The sequence below is a fragment of the Dermacentor variabilis genome, chromosome 7 (assembly GCF_050947875.1).
Source record: "Dermacentor variabilis isolate Ectoservices chromosome 7, ASM5094787v1, whole genome shotgun sequence".
Taxonomy (NCBI): domain Eukaryota; kingdom Metazoa; phylum Arthropoda; class Arachnida; order Ixodida; family Ixodidae; genus Dermacentor; species Dermacentor variabilis.
In genome coordinates, this window is record NC_134574.1 from 49,266,253 (window position 1) to 49,283,444 (window position 17,192).

A 17,192-nucleotide genomic window follows, 5' to 3' on the forward strand; every position below is an offset into this window, starting at 1 on the left:
GTGGCGACATGGAGTCTGTAGGTAATAGATGGGGTAGCTGAAAGGCCGCGCTTTAGTCGTTTAGGGGTGCTAGCCTCAGTGCTTTCTCATAGGCGTCGTCACGGTGGTGTACACTGGAAAGGAACGCTGCGAAGAGCAGCTGGATAGTTTTAGTCACTAACTTCAGAAAAGAGACATGACACTAGATGAGATGAAAGATTTAGAGCGTTACAGTGAAAAAACAAGCTACAAATTTGGATCAAAACGGAACAAAAAGCGCACTTCAATCGATATACCAACTTCCATGCAAACATCCGGCTCACGCCAACGCGGAGTAATTCGAATCAACAAGCATCAAACGTCCTAGAAGTCTCCACAAGTTAAACCACTGTGGTGTTGTACACAATTCAAAAAACAACAAATATGGAAGAAAGGGGCGTGCTCAGCTAAGGTCTCAACTCTGTCCCATGAACAACACTATAAAAGATTTATTTATTTATTTGTTGATTTATTTATTTATTTATTTATTTATTTATTTATTTGTTTATTTCAAGATTACTGCCAGCCTCTGGTTAGAGGCCTTAAGCAGGAGTGGTAACATACATGACGAACAGTACATTGAGTACAAGGTGTGAAGCGTGAGCAAAATGAAATAGCACTGAATTTGAAAATATAAGCAGCGTTTCATTTGCGAAAACGTGGCATTTAGCGCTAACAATGTGAAATTATTCCAGAAGAAGAAAATGTAAACTGCTCTTAGCGCCAAGTTGACGAAAAGTTAAGAGACAGAAAAACTGAACTAGAAGAATATATGTATACCACGCGTGGCGAACGATTTCAGAAAGTACATCCTATCAGACAAATATAATGTAGTCGCGTGTAAAAATATGCAGCAGTGGCAGAAGTATCAGAAAGCACGTGCGTTCAATTCTCTGGAAGGACAGGCCGAAAAGAAAAGAAAAAAGCAAAGGAGGGCAGGGATGTACCCTGATCATTTATACAATTTCTTTAGGCAGCTTTAAGAATGATTCAATGGTGCCGCAGGCAACCACCGCAGCAGGAGGTACATTCAATTCCCTAATGGTTCGGGGAAAATATGAATTTCTAAAGGCGTCTGTTTTGCAGTAGTAATCTTTAAGCTGCTTAGCGCGGCTAGACCGAGTTGATCGACGAGCGAGAGGCTCGGTGTACGTATCCTTGTCAATGCCTTATTTTTCATGATAGAGCAGATACATGTACTTTAATCGTTCTTTATATCTCCCTTTTTACGGGGTAACTAGTTCTGCTCTTTCGAGCATAGCACTTGGTGATGCATACCGGCTGAAGGAATTGAATGCAAATCTTATCGCCGTTCTCTGAATTTTTTCCACCTTTTTTATGTTAATATCGCTATGTGGATCCCAGACGTCGGACCCATACTCAAGAATCGGGCGGACGAAAGTTTTGTAAGCTAGTAGCTTTATCTCATGGGGTGAATTTCTTAAACAACGCCTCAAGCAACCAAGCTTCTGCATGGCTTTCTTTTCTATGTATGGCACGTGCTCATTCCACTTTAAATCCGCGCTGATAACTACACCCAAATATTTATAGCTTATCACGCGGTTTAAAATTTGCCCATCGACCGAATACTAATCGTTTAAAGGGTGTCGTTTCCGCGTCACGGTCATCGCTACAGTTTTTTTTTCGCTTTGATTTTCATTTGCCATGTGCTGCACCATGATTTCACAGTAGACAGCGAGGTATTTAACGATTCGTCAGCGGGATTACGAATTTCTTTATATAAAACGCAATAGTCAGCAAAAAATTTTATTTTAACTGGCAATTCCTGTGCAATATCATTGATGAAAATTAAGAAACATAAGGGTCCAAGCACTGATCCCTGTGGGATTCCGGATAGTACAGGTCTTTAACATGAATGTGTTCCGTCTATGTTTACAGTTTGCCGTCTCGAAGTAAGGTATGCTTGAATCCAAGAAAGAAGGGACTCATTTTTAAGTATAGGCTTCAGTTTTACCATGAGTTTGGTGTGTGAAACCCGGTCAAATGCTTTCTCGAAATATAAAAAAATAATATCAATTTCCCCTTGCTCATGCAGAATAGCTGCGAAATTATGAATGGTTTCTGAAAGCTGAGTAGTGGTTGAAAGCCCTTTACGAAATCCATGCTGCCTAGGGTAGAGAAAACCATGAAGCTCAAGAAAAGCTGTTAGATGTTTAAAGATAATGTGCTCAAGGAGTTTGGAACATGTGCAGACTATAGAAATGGGTCGATAGGAAGAAAGCAGCGATGAGTCTCCTCCTTTTGGCACTGGAACAATCTTTCCAAATTTTCAGTCATGAGGCAACTCGAATAGTTGTAACGACCTATTAAAAATCACAAAAAGGAATTCAGAGCACCACTCGGCATAACGGTATACGAATGTGTTGGGTATCGCATCGACGCCAGAACATATTTTTGTATCAATGTTAAGTAAAAGCTTTAGAACACCTTTTCCCGTCATTTTAATATCACTAATAGGTGGAACGCTTTGCAATGTCGAACATATGGGCTTTTCATTGTTATCAACTCTAAACACGCAACAGAAAATGTTGTTGAGGGATTCTGCAACTTGTAATTTCTCCGACACTGTTTCACCATTATTTCAGAGGGTGGGCACGGTTTTTGATTTAGAAGAAAAATCCCGCCAGAATTTTGCAGGAGACGAAAGGAGAAATTGCTTCATAGTAACATTGTGGTAGTAGTCTTTTGCTTATTTAATACTTTGGATTAAATGAGTGCGCAGCGCTGAAAGTTCGCGCATGTTACTTTCAGAGGGGTGCTAAGCAGAGGGAGGAAATTCAACAATTAAAGCAAGAAAACGCTAGGCTTCAGCAGAATAGGACACACGAGCCAATTCACACGCCTACCGCCAGTACGGCACAGACGCCTAGCCGCGAGTCAACGCCCGCTCTCGCGCAAATGACAGGGATGCCGCCCCACAAAAGAAAAGCTGAAGACGCGCCAGACGCGCAAAGCAGCGTCTCAACGCAGTTAGAAAAGCAAGTAGAGGGAATGTTTGTGAAGTTAACTAAGACGCTACAACAACAATTCGCCGGGTTACAGGTACAGTTCGTGGAAATTATACAAAGAATAGAAGGCATTGAAACCCGATTAACAGTTGTTCAAAACGCGCAAAAGGATTTGAGGCCTGCGTGAATGAGACCGGTAAAAGTGACCACTAAACCATACCATCTACCCGCAGTGACAGAAACCAGTAAAGTCACCAGGGAGAATCAAACAATTAAACATGGCTCCGCGTAATAAATACATAACATGGCAATGGAACTGTCGCGGGCATCGCCGGAAACGGGGACACCTACAGCAGTTCATAAGTAGCAAGGAGGCCTCCCCAGACGTCATCGCCCTGCAAGAAACGGGGGTACTGGCTAAATTATCCGGTTACAAAGCATACGGTGCTTGCCACGAGAAGGCGTCCGTTACAACTCTCGTACATAGAAACCTTACGGTCATGGAACACAACACTGGCGTGACCGGTGTAGTCCACGACCTGATTGAAATCATACCGACGCGCAAAGGAGAAGGAAGCCTTTTCATCTTAAATATATACAGTAGCCCTCGACACAAGATGAGATTCGGCCCGCTTTTTCGTAAATCCTTAAATTTAGCAGAAATACATGCAATGGTAATCGTAGGGGTCTTTAATGCACCCCACGCGGCCTGGGGATACCGTTTGGAGAACGTCAAGAGTCGTAATGTATGGTTATACGCTCAGCAGGAGGGTCTCACTCTCCTAGCGGATCCACAGGCGCCCACTAGAATGGGCAACAGTGTGAGCAATGACACCACACCAAACCTAACTTTTACAAAGAACAGACCTGATGCAAAATGGATAAACACACAAAAAAAATCTGGGCAGTGATCACTTCATTGTAGCAACAACTGTAGAAGCAGGCCCATCAAAAAGAAAGGCCGGAAAATAACGATTGTCGAATGGGACTCCTTCCGCAAAATCCGGGAGGAGGAATCTGATGAAGTCACACATGACATAGAGATTTGGACTAAAAGACTTCATCAAAGTGTGATACGAGCCACTAGGACTATTCCGGAAAAATCGGGGATAGAGGGGGCGGACAGCAAACTCCTACATATGTGGGAGACAAAAAGCAGCATGCAGAAACCCAGGAAACAGCAAAAACTTAATAGAGACGTGACAATGAAAATCACCATGCTCAATAAGGAAATAGAGGACTATGCGAATAGATTAAGCCGTCAAAATTGGGAGGCCACGTGCAACGCCATGGAGAGACAGATAGGGCTACCTAAAACCTGGAATCTTCTGCGTTATCTTTTACACCCTGAAAACAGCAAGTCCACACAACGACACTGCCTGCACAAAATATTTCACAGATACAAAAGCACGGAAGAAGAACTTTTACACTAACTACAAAGTCTATACGTAGGAAATACAACCAAAGAACAACAAGATCCGTATACTGGTAAGGAAAACCCGTATCTTGACAGCCCCATAACCGAGGCTGAAGTTAGAGCGGAACTCATCAGGCTCAACACAAAATCCACGCCAGGCACGGATGGAATCACCAACAAGATCCTGAGAAATCTCCATGATAAATCTATCTCGGTCCTCACCAAGTATATTAAGAACTGCTGGGAACAGGGTAATATTCCACTTCAATGGAAAACCGCCAGGTTATAATGATTCCAAAGCCGGGAAAGAAACTTCAACTTGAGAATCTCAGGCCTATATCGTTAACGTCGTGTGCTGGCACGCTCATGGAGCACGTCATCCTCACACGTCTAACTAATTACATGGAAGATAATGGCCTTTTCCCGCACACAATGATTGCGTTTAGACGAAAACTGTCTACACAAGACATTATGTTGCAAATCAAACACCAATTAATAGATGCGGGACCTGAAACACTAGATACAAAAGCTACTATTAGTCTTGATCTTACGAAGGCCTTTAATAATATCACCCACCGGGCTATTTTAGAAAACTTACAAGGCCTAGAAGTGGGGCAACGAACCCACGCGTATGCTAAAGATTTTCTCTCTGACTGTATTGCGCACCTCACAATCGGTGAAGTGAAATCCAAAGACATAAAACTCGGAAGCCGGGGCACACCGCAAGGATCAGTCTTATCTCCCTTTCTTTTCAATGTAGCTACGATTGGCCAGCCAGCAGAACAAGAAAATATCGAAGGATTACAGCATAGCCCGTACGCCGATGATATCACCCTTTGGGTAACAGGTGGAAGTGATGGGCAGATTGAGGAAATCCTCCAAACAGCCATACATACGGTTGAGAAATATGTCGTGGATAAAGGATTGAGATGCTCGCCGCAAAAAACAGAATTACTTCTGTACCGACCGACACGCAGGGGCCGTAAGAGTTCTACGGATAAACCAAACATCAAGCTTTTTGTAAATTGCAACTAAATACCTATTTTCGACAGCATTAGAGTCCTCGGACTTCACGTATGAGCGAACGGTCACAACGGGGAGACACTCAGAATACTAGAAAACAGCGCACAACAAACAATGAGGCTAATGAAGAGAATACCTAATCGCCATTATGGGATGAAAGAGAACAATCTGGTACGACTAGTCCAGGCTTTTGTCATCAGCCGCATAGTCTATGTAACCCCTTACCTAAATCTCCAAGTAGCAGAAAAGAAAAAAAATCGAAGGCATCATTAGACGATCATTCAAACAAGCCATAGGTTTGGCGATAAACACATCAAATAACAGGCGTCTAGCCTTAGGTGTCCACAACACGCTCGAAGAACTCATAGAAGCCCATACGACAGCGCAATATGAAAGACTCTCACAAACACCTACTGGCAGACAGTTACTTAACACGCTTAGAGTAACATACGCATCACACTATGGCGCTAGAGTAGACATTCGCCACGACATAAGGAAGCAGCTTATTATCCCACCGCTACCCAAAAACATGCATCCCGAACACCACAGGGAAAGGTGGGAGGAAAGGGCAAGGACTATACAGAGGGGATTCCAACGCTCTCAGGACGTAGTGTACGTTGACGCTGCAGAGTACACGACTAATCAGAATATGTGTATAGTTGCAATGAACTTGGAAGGTGAGTGTAAGGTCAGCGGATCTATTAAAACCAACAGATCCGAGGTGGCTGAGGAATCGACCATTGCTCTTGCAATGGCTTCCACACTAGCCATGATAATAGTGAATCTAAAACCGCCATTTTAATTTACGCAAAGGGGCGCATTTCGCCGGAATCACAACGTATCCTGGCAAACTTCCGCGGTGAGCGGGTTGTCCATATCATCTGGGCGCCTGCGCACTCCTCCCTCCCGGGCAATGAGGCGGCCGACACCGTGGCTAGAGGACTCACAAGCCGAGCCACCGGGCGCCGCGGCGGGGCTGACAGGAGACCGGATGGTTGGCTAGAGGGAGATAACTAATCACAACAGATTGGGGAGGGTGCATTTTCCTCCCGCACATCCATCACTTAATAAGCAGTACGCGGTGGCATGGGGCCTCCTTGAAACAAATACATATCCAAATCCGGTGACTTACAATCATTATTACCTAGACCAATATTCGGCCAATCGTAAATTTTGTCAAGAAAGGGCGGACCTGGATCGCATTATCTGGGCCTGCCCTCGGGCGTCCCGACAGGGCCAAAAAATTCAGGGTCGGAAGCAGTGGGAGACCGTGTTGCTCAGCACGGCGCCCGAAGACCAACTTTTTGCTGTCCAGCAGACCGAGGATGCCGCTAGAGCTCAAGGGCTTCTGGCCGCCATCTAGGCGGGGTTGGCCCCCCAACAATCTGCCGGCTATATAAATAAAGGTTATATATATCTCTTCATACAGTTGAGAGGATTTCCCTTTCTTTCTCCCACAGAACAAATTTATGAAACTCGTACTGCCGGTGGTCTAATGAGCCTATTTTTTAAGTTTACATCTACATAAATAGGAAAATCTGAGTTGGTGCCAAGCTGAAGCATCCTCTCAATACCCCGCAACAAGACGCATCTCTTACACTGGTGACCATACTTGGACAGCTATTCAACAATACAGAAGCAGCAATTGCACCATTTGAAAAACTCATCAATCGATGTTGTCGTTCCCTCCCCAGTGCCACCTTTCCGACCGCCAGAAACTTATATCCGGTGAGCAGGACAATTTCCAAAGAACTCTCCATTGAGATATTCATATTTGTCTTCAAACTTAGCGCAACTTGTGCGTTATGACTGTAGTGTTTAAAGACGTGGATGTTTCTACAGTGGCTCTGTTCTGTGATTGTCAAATATATTGTCATGTGTTTTACGTGCTCACTAAGTTTTCCTTTGCTGATTGTTGCACCATCCAGCATGCTATGCTTTTAGTTTTTGAGCCATATGGTTTAATTGAGTGTTTGTGTTACAGTCGGCCTTTCTAAAACATCCGAAGTTAGCTTCTCGCCACACCAACGTGAATAAATAAGGAAAGAGCTGTCACCGGTTAACGTGATACTCTGACGATATCGCGCAATTCTTTACCGTCAATCGGCTCTTGCACCTTTAGGTGAAGTCACATATTTCGTACAGTACAAGATTTATCAGTTAAATGCACTATTCCCCATGAAAGCACGTAATGCTCGCGCGTTCTTCCACATGTGCTCAATCTGTCACTGTTCGTCACAAATTTGACACAAGAAACATAAACAGATTTCTGTGTAAAATGTGATTTGAACTAAACTATCACCGTTTACCGTTGGAGCACCGTTCTAACGGGAAACAACGAATCCATTTATCCCGTCTAAATTGCAAATTCTTCGACGCACAGCAAAGGAATGGCTATATGTTCTCAAGAGCAAAATATCTGGCGCACCAATGCAAATGAACAAATTTGCTCTGAGATTGCTATGTCTCGAAATATTGATTAACTGGTTATTTACTGCTGCTTCTGTTTTATACTACAAAAGCAACATTTTATGTGGTTTTAGTGGAAATATAAATTTCGCAAGCTGCATTCAATAGCCTGCGAAAATAACGCAGATAGCGCTTAAGCTTTCGAGTGCGGCAAAGCCTACCCTTAACCAAACAAACACGGTAACAACCGAGGCGCCAGTTCAGGATATCAAAGTTGTCTGAGGGACGCAGCTATATTTTCTCATCAAGGCCTGGCTTGACTTCGATCGGTGCAGTATTGGATGGAAGGTGTTTACAATCGCCTCCATCAAGCACTTTTCTCCAAGTATTTTGTTTTGTAGATAGGCGGCTTCGTGCGCCGTTGCTTTGGCAAGTGTGATGCTTGACTAAGAACTTAAACCTTGTCTAATCAGTAACCCCCCGTGTCGTTGCTACTGCACTTTTATCGCTATGCTCTTTCCTTAGCGCTAAACATGTCACGATGTGTGACTGCTCGTCCATATATACTCTTTGAACGATTACCTTCTTGTATGAATTCTCTGGTTATTATTGCTTGCCTTCAGGACACATGAGCTTTCTAATAAAAACTTAGATGAACACACGCAAAGTTGGTATAGCCATGGCAGTCGCGCATTTGACTGTCACCCCGTCCTTGACTTGAGAAGTGCTGATAAAACACCGCTCTGGATCCAGAATTATTGGACACCTGCTATTAGAAAATATAGGCTCAGAATGCACCATTCAGGCATTCATACCTCTGCACCAATCCAATGCCGCCGTTCTGTATCGCGGGTCTCATCTCTAGGTGTAGCTTTTGTACGTCGACATAGCCTTGTACTTCAAAGTCTTTTTTACTGTGACAGTAATTGTTCGTGCTTGATAGCGCTAGGACGCTGACATGGTGCTAAAAGACAATGAAATAAAAGTAGAGTGGGCAAGCCAAACTAGTTCAAATCTCAAAAACGGAATAGCTGCGCCCTCCTTCCCTTTCCGTTCTGCTGATGGCAGCGGTGATCATGTATCGTCGAACCGTAACCCAGCCATTATTTTTTCATACTCGTGTCTTCACCTTGAAGACTTGAAGACACACACACACACACACACACACACACACACACACACACACACACACACACACACACACGTATACATATATATATATATATATATATATATATATATATATATATATATATATATATATAACATAGTCCAGAACCGCTTATTCAATTATGCCTTACATTCCTGCAGCCATAAACATTTGGAACCCTACTAACCAACGTGTTATGGCAAAATTGTGGGCCTTGTATTTAGGTTGGGTACTTTGCGCGTATACAAAATTTTTAAATTTGCGCTCTGTGCACTCATAGTTCAAATGTCTGTATAAGTACTCGTTGCGTTAATGGCGAATATGGGAGTTCTTCAGAAAATTTTGGTGTCCTTCGTTAGACAATGCTGCTGATGTAATAATTCAGATAAGATCTCAAAGAATGTGTGAAAGTGACACAATTTTTTCTTTCAGTTTTTTAATAGACTTTCTCCTATTAGGACCTGCTTATTAGCCATTCTTCAGCGTGTCGGCAAGCTTTCACCCCCTTTCACAAATATTATCTGAGTGGCACTCAAGTCACAGTTTCTAAAACGCACATACTTCTTGTTCTGCCTGAAAGAAAAATGAATTCTAGTAGGCCATCACTGTTGTCATGACTTGTTCTGCATCTTCTAGAATTTTTCTTGAACCACAATAGGCAGCTCGGATAGCTAGGTATTTGATACAAATGTTCCAGAATAAAAAGCCGTTTTAACTTCCATTGATTGCATTTGTGTGCAAAAGTACTCAGCAACGAACTCTTCAAAGCGTTACATTATAGATGCCTTTGTCCCGTTGAATACAAATGTGTTGTTGTTATTATTCAACAATTCGATGAGTGCGCTAAGCTTAGATTAGCGTACTATAAGAATATGCAAACATTCCATACTAAATGTTCGCAATGTCTCGCGCTCGCAGTTGCACTTTGCCAGACCATGACAAGGCTGTTAGATGGCCTTTCTAAATTGTTTCAAATGCGCTATTTCATTATACGATTTATCTCCATGAACCGTCACTAGTGCAAATACAACTGATTTCATTGATGGAGTGATGGAAGAGGTCAGAAAAATGTACTGCCGAGGTCCTGGATTGATGGACATCATTTTCATGCGAACCATTTGGCAGTTGCTATAAACCGTTAACAGAATTCATGTGTTTCCGCAAGGCAAAAAATTGTTTACAGAAATGTGTGAAAGCAAGTGAGGACGACGCCGACAACAAGTATCACGCTCCAAAACGTTCCAACTTGTTTGCGGCAAGGTTTCACGCACCGTATAGAAGCATTAGATGCCACGAGAAAAATATTAGCGAAAATAAGTCGAGCCCCCGAATAGTGCATTGCCTTCGTCATTCAGTGTAGCGTCACTTCTCAGTATAGCGTCATTGCTATGCACTCGTCGTCAACTGATCGTCATTATTCTGTGTTCATCATTCCTTCGTCATTATGTAGTCCTATCCATTTCTTCGTTTACAAGCCCACGTAATATTTCCATTGTCCTCGCTCGGATGTCGGCATTTCGTCGTCGCTAATCCATTGTGATTATGCCTTGGTCATTCTGCCATTGTCATGAATACATCATCGTTGTTCATCATCGTCATGTCGGCGTTGTCATCTCGTCGTCGTCACTTCGTCTTCTTGATCATGCCGTCAGGATGCCGTAATCATGCAGTCATCGCTATTCCGCAGGTGTCGTGCGGAGGACATCATGCGGTTTGTGTCCCACCCGTGCCGTCATGTGATCGTCCACCTTACATCGTCGTCATGCCATCGTTGTAATACCATCACAATCGTATTTTCGTCGTTGTCATTGCTCTGACATCATCGCCGCCATCGTCATGTCGTCATTTCTACGCCGTCGCCGTCAGTGTATCGTCATGATGCCGTGATTGTAATGGCTCCGTAATCATGCAGTTGTAATTTAGTCATAATTTTGTCGTCGTGAGACAGGCAACACCATATTACTATCGTCAATCTCGCGTTGTCGTCACTCCACTGCTGTCAAGACATTGTGCTTGTTTCTCTGTCCTCATCGCTTTCCTGTCAGCTTGTTTCCGCCTGTTTTCGTTTATAGGTTGCCTTCCCTAAATAAATCAAGTTATTGGACTTATATAGGTGTTCTGGCTGCTTGATAAACTAGTATTGTTATTCTTTCCATTGCTCTTTGTCTCTAATCATAAATTGTCCTTTTTCGTTGCGTTTGTTATTCACTAGCATTGCATCGCATGGTAATAATTCGCCCCAAGATAACACCTCTTTGAGCTATACCGAATCAGCTTCGAGAGCGTACTCTGTTCACATCATTCGTTTTTTTGTGTGTGTTAGTGAAGTCGAACGCGCTGCGGCTATGAAACGCAAACGCGGCGTCTAAGCTCTTTATAAGCGTTTCAAAACAATTCTTGAAAACATCATCATTATCATCATCAGCCTATGCCATGTCCACTGCTGGACGAAGGCCTCATTGCCTCTCACAGGTAGCGCCTGATAATTTCTTTATTTCACCACCCCACCTAGTCTTCTGCCGTCCTCGACTGCACTTCCCTTGTCTTGGCACCCATTCTGTAACCCTAATCATCCACCAGTTATCTAACCTACGCATCACATGACCTGCCCAGTTCCATTTATTTGTCCTAGTGTCAATTAGAATGTCGGATATCCCTGTTTGCTCTCTGATCCGCACCGCTTTCTTCCTGTCGCTTAACGTTACGCCGAACATTATTCGTCGCATCGCTCTTTGTGTGGTCTCCCATTTCACAGAGGTTTATTATGTGGCACTTGTATTGAGCGTATCTGCACCTACCTTGCACAAAACAAAATGATTCCGAGACTTCGGTAATTTCTCCAGGTTTCAGGTCACTTGCTGCTGACTAATTTGTTGCTCGCAACACCCGGCCTTTCTACGAAAATCGTGAAGTTTCGTGCAATGTCTTTAGCTTTATACCAAAGCGACAGCAATACTACGACAGCTGCATAATGACAACTGTGAGAACACAGGCATGATAACATGAACTACAGCGTGAAAATGAGGCCAGTGAGGTAATGGCTATCTATTCGGTATTCACATACCAGAATCCAGATGACAGTCTCCCTTAGACCCACAAAAAGACAAAAAGAAAATGTTTGGTGAGTCAGTTTTGAATTCGTTGCTGCGAGATCATTACAGATGCACTTCTTCTCCTAATAATCCGTGCCTATGAAATGCGGCCGAACAGGCAACAACACAATGTGTTTGAGTGGTAGATGACAACAAGAATTGTGTACAAGCATTTTTCAGTACACATTCGAATTGTGCTTCAGAAGAACGAGGGCTCTATTCCTTATGCCCTCTATAGTACGCCTCTGGAGTGGCAATGCCCAAAAAACTTCATTTCTCGGACTAGCGTATTATCTTCTCCGCCCTTCTGATATTCTTGTTTTCTGTCTTCCAAGCAGTTTCGATTGCAAGCCCCTTTTAAATAGCACATTTGTTTAATGTTAATTTCTCAGAATAAATGAGTTGTCCTTGAGAAGCACGATTTCCCTTAACATTGTTGTCTATATTTATACGCCCGTCGTGCTTTGTGCATTTCATACCATCTGAAAAATTTTGGTACCGCAAATATTCAGATTTCCTTGAGAAATTTGCAGCAGGGAATTATAATCTTCTAAGCGAATTGAATCTCATGTGATTTTTTTTTTTTTGCTGCAACGGCAGTGAAGCTTAGTGACCCAGCTGTAACGAGCTCTTAAATGGGTTTGGTTGGTGTCTTATTCCTTACGTGGCGGGTATCCCACCGCGGCCACATTTGGTTGCAAGACGTCATCCTCAGGCCTCCTCAAATTTTTACCCCCTCCGCAAACTCAGATTCTACCTACGTTATTGGCAATGCACAGTTAATGTTCCAAGCGACCACCGCTGGGATTCAATGTCTTTTGATTGCACCAATGTCTAGTTACGATGCTTACCCGATAACACTCGAGATGTTTCTCTACTACTTTGCTTTGTAATTTTTTTGCGGAGTTTAATGCACGCCCCGTGCACATAGAGTGGGAACTTCTTTACATGAACTTGAGTGTCACCAGTAGACATTACGCCAGCGTAGAATACCTGTTGCCTGATGCCCGACTCATCGGGAGCGAGAGAGAGCGCTGTGGTTATTGTCAGTCTTGCTGTCCCAAAAGGTGTTCTTCACCTCCGTGCATTTCCTTCACTGACATCTCTTTTTGACGCTGGGCTTAACATTGTCGTACCATGGTCGTTGCTTATGTCACGATGCAGCTATTGTTGTCTTGCTGCCGCCTCGCAATAAATCTAAGGACGCTGCGCGAAACTGCATGATTTTGTAAAAAGGCTGGCTGTTGCGAGCCACAAATTAGGTAGCGGCAAGTTACCTTACACTTTGAGGAATTACTGAAGTCTAGGAATCATTTTGTTTTGCACAAGATAGGTGAAGGTATGCTCAATGTAATTTCCCTATAGTAAACCTCTGTGAAATGGGAGATAAATGTGCCGCTAGTCTGTTCAAACTTCAAATAAGATAGGGTGATTTTTATAGAGATTTTGTTTGTTCCCTCTTCTAATGAAAGAGTGCTTTGCCCCGTCACTAGGACTCTGCTGCAGTTCGGTTATTGGTGGACGGCGTAAAGATAATAAAAAAAACATGTCAGTTTTGCTGTCCCTTATTCGCGAGTTATAAGCGACTTTGAAATCGCCATGATATTCCTAGTTAGGATCCCTCTTATCAGTTCTGTAAGTCTGAGCTGCTAGATCAGGCGCAAGGAAAGACTGGCCGAGTACATTCAATGGAACAGGTAAAACACATTGCTCAGAAACCAGCACGTATCTTCACATTCGTTTCTGAATGGCTAACGACATATATGGGCATCTTGCAACTTCAGTGTTTTCCTTAGTATGCATGCGTCAATTATTTATCTCAGTCATAATTCTTACGTGCAACCAAACTAAAAGAAACTCACCTGACGAGGACGAAACTGTTTAACTTCTATTTAGTCTTTGTGGTGACTTCGATCCGAATGAAAAAAATGGGCATTTTTCATCTAGCAGTGACGAAGATTCCACCTTTGCTACACCTCTTGAAGGGCATGAATTCATGAAACCACCTTGTAGCCAGTTAAAGAAAAAGCATATAACAACAGGACACCCAAATGAAGTCAAGGCATGCTCACTCACACCGAGCAAATGATCTACACGGCCTGGGTAGGGGGTTTCTATTCAACGCGGACAACAACAACGCGCAACCTCACTTCGACGTATCCAAATACATAAAATGCTGGCTACTCCGAGATATATGGGAAAGGTTCCGCTCGGGCTCGACAGCAAAGAAATGCGCATCAAAATTGAGTGCAAAATCAGTCAACATCCAACCTTGGACAGCGTTTTCTGTAAATAGTAGCATACGGCACATTTTCGGCCTATTAGTTTGCTGAGTAATCGTGGCAATATTCTAATTAAATGACCTTTGACTTTTGCTTCAAGAGAATGTTGTCGAGGTCCATTCTTCATCCCCCATTCGGAATGTGTTCGCATTACAAAAAAGCCATATTTAATCAAGTTTTTCACATGCTCTTATAAATTTCGCACGCATGCATAAATTTCGCATAATCGTAGGCGTGCGTTACCACATTAGGCAGTGCGTGTAGTGCTGTTCAGGGCACCTATATCGGGGCATAAGCTTCATCAGAATGATGAAGGCCGGACCCCGGCCGAAACATCAATAAACCGCTTCATACGCGCGTCTACTTCACTGTGAATATTTACCCGCACCCAGATCTGCTTTTCTTCTGGTTATATATATATATATATATATATATATATATATATATATATATATATATATATATATATATATATATATATATATATATATATATATATGTATGTATTTATACTCGGCATGTAGATATTTGCAAAACGCGAAAGTATTATAACACCTACGCGTTGTCGACATTATTTACACGATCAAACACTCGAAAAGTACCACAAGTACACTCATATATATATATATATATATATATATATATATATATATATATATATATATATATATATTCTTGTTGCCCGACAAGCACGCGCACCGCATATGTATTGCCTTTAAAGCGCCTAGGATTTGCACTTACAAACCAGCCTAAATATTTACGCTTCCGAAGCGTAGTAGCATCTTTGTTATGCTGGTGTGAAGCTATAAACACGTCATAAAACGTAGCAGTGCGCTTTAATCCTGAGATAACGCTTTTGTTCTCTATACAAAGCAAACCACATCAGAAACAAAGGTAGAACTGCCAACGCTCATGCTTTATAAGCGTCTCTCCCGCAGAGCGCCAACTTTTTTATGCTGCTTAGCCAACTGAAGCGGTGGGTAAAACGCGGTGATGCGTAGCACTCAACAATCCCCATGGTAATTCCGCACGCCGCCTAATCTCGCTACTGCAGAAGCCTCCCGCTCCACGAACCACTGACCATCTTCGTTGTTTTTTTTTTCTTCTGTTAGGAAATAGAAACTAGAGCAGGATCAAAATGCTGACTAGCGTTACAGAGGCCACTGCTCCAAATGCAAAGATGCACACTGACCAGCATGCAAAATTCTTTTCTGAAATCAAATCTGCTAACCTATTGCAAGGCGAACAATGTCGCATAAAAATACAATAAAAAGTTTGATTAATTCTTCGGCATGCCGATATTTGCAAAATGCGAAAGTATTATAACACCTACGCGTTGTCGACAACATTTACAAGATCAAACACTCGAAAAGTACCACAAATACACTCAGCAGCAGTATGTGACACAGCTGTTGCAGTTGTTAAATATAGATAGCTCGAAAATTTGAGGTATTTGCCAGGCATGAGAAATAAAACAGAAAGAAAATCTAAACCAGTGTTCCCAGGTAGCACTTTCATGCTCAACGCTGTGAGACAATACTAAGCAATAAAATTTACAAGTTCAATCATGTTTTCAATCAAAACCTGTAAAAATGTTTTCGATGTCATTCTATGTACGTCTAAGCATTAGTCGATTTTACTTAAAAACTTCGTACTGATAAGTAATGTGTCGCCGTACGTTTGCCGTGTGCTTCCCGTAACTTGAGGCAAGCAGAGCACAAAAATCATGAACCATTAAACTTTGTGAAGGGGAATGACCAGCGAAGCTGTAAGCATCGTGGTGAGAAAACATGTGGTAAAGACTTGATTGTGTTACTCACTCTCAGTTAGCAGCGGTGATCACAATGGCTTTGTGGTCGGTATGATATACGCTGATTGGCTTACTCACAGCGGCAAACGCATTCTTTGATAATCTCAAATTTATGCACGTACATCCTTGGGTTTTCGGTTGGCCTGGATCAAAGTGACATCCCAAGCGATTTTTCTGCAACACGAAACGGCTAAACCGCTCTCTTTTCGTTCCCGACACTTCCACAATGAAATAACCATGAGACCACACGGGTACTCTTATAGCACCTAAGCTGAGTAGCGATGAATCTTGGAAGGCTATGAGCCATTAATGATGACAGATTTCTACGTGCTGTTCTGTATGTTGTATGCTTGATTAGAAAGAATGCAAACACTGTTTGCTTCATTTTTATCAGTGCCTGTAGCTTCTGCTAGTGACAGTTTTCATTGACGGAGAACAAAAATGCACAGAAACCTAGCCATAAACAGCTTCGCTGTAGTGAGCATTGGCAAAGCGCAGCTAGACGAAACCGACGACATCATGGTTACGACTCTACGGCGACTCTCATTGTATATTTTACTACATTACATTGTTACTAAATTAATGTGAATTATGAAAAATATTGTTATTTATGTTAGGTTCAAGTGCGTTTTGGTAAATTATACACCCGATCAATTTTTGTATGTGTGTAACAATTCACCTTCTGCGTGTTGCATACATTTTGGGAATATATTTTCGTGTTCGGGAATATATTTTCCATGTTGTTGTCCTTCATAAGCCCACAATATGAAAGTTGAGTATAGAAACGAGTATGACACAGATTGTTTTTAGCCACAGCGGCATTATTGGACTGACGCTAAGGCACCTTATGCTTCTTGTTGATTGCCTGTTTTAGTTCGAAATGTATTCTAATCTATTTGTAACACCACGCGCTCAGGAAATCTTTAGCCTTTACCTGCTCTAATGCGCGGTATTGTAGAAAATGCTAATTTTGGGATATTGTAGGTTGTTGCTTGAGGGCGAGGAACATGTATTTTGTCTTA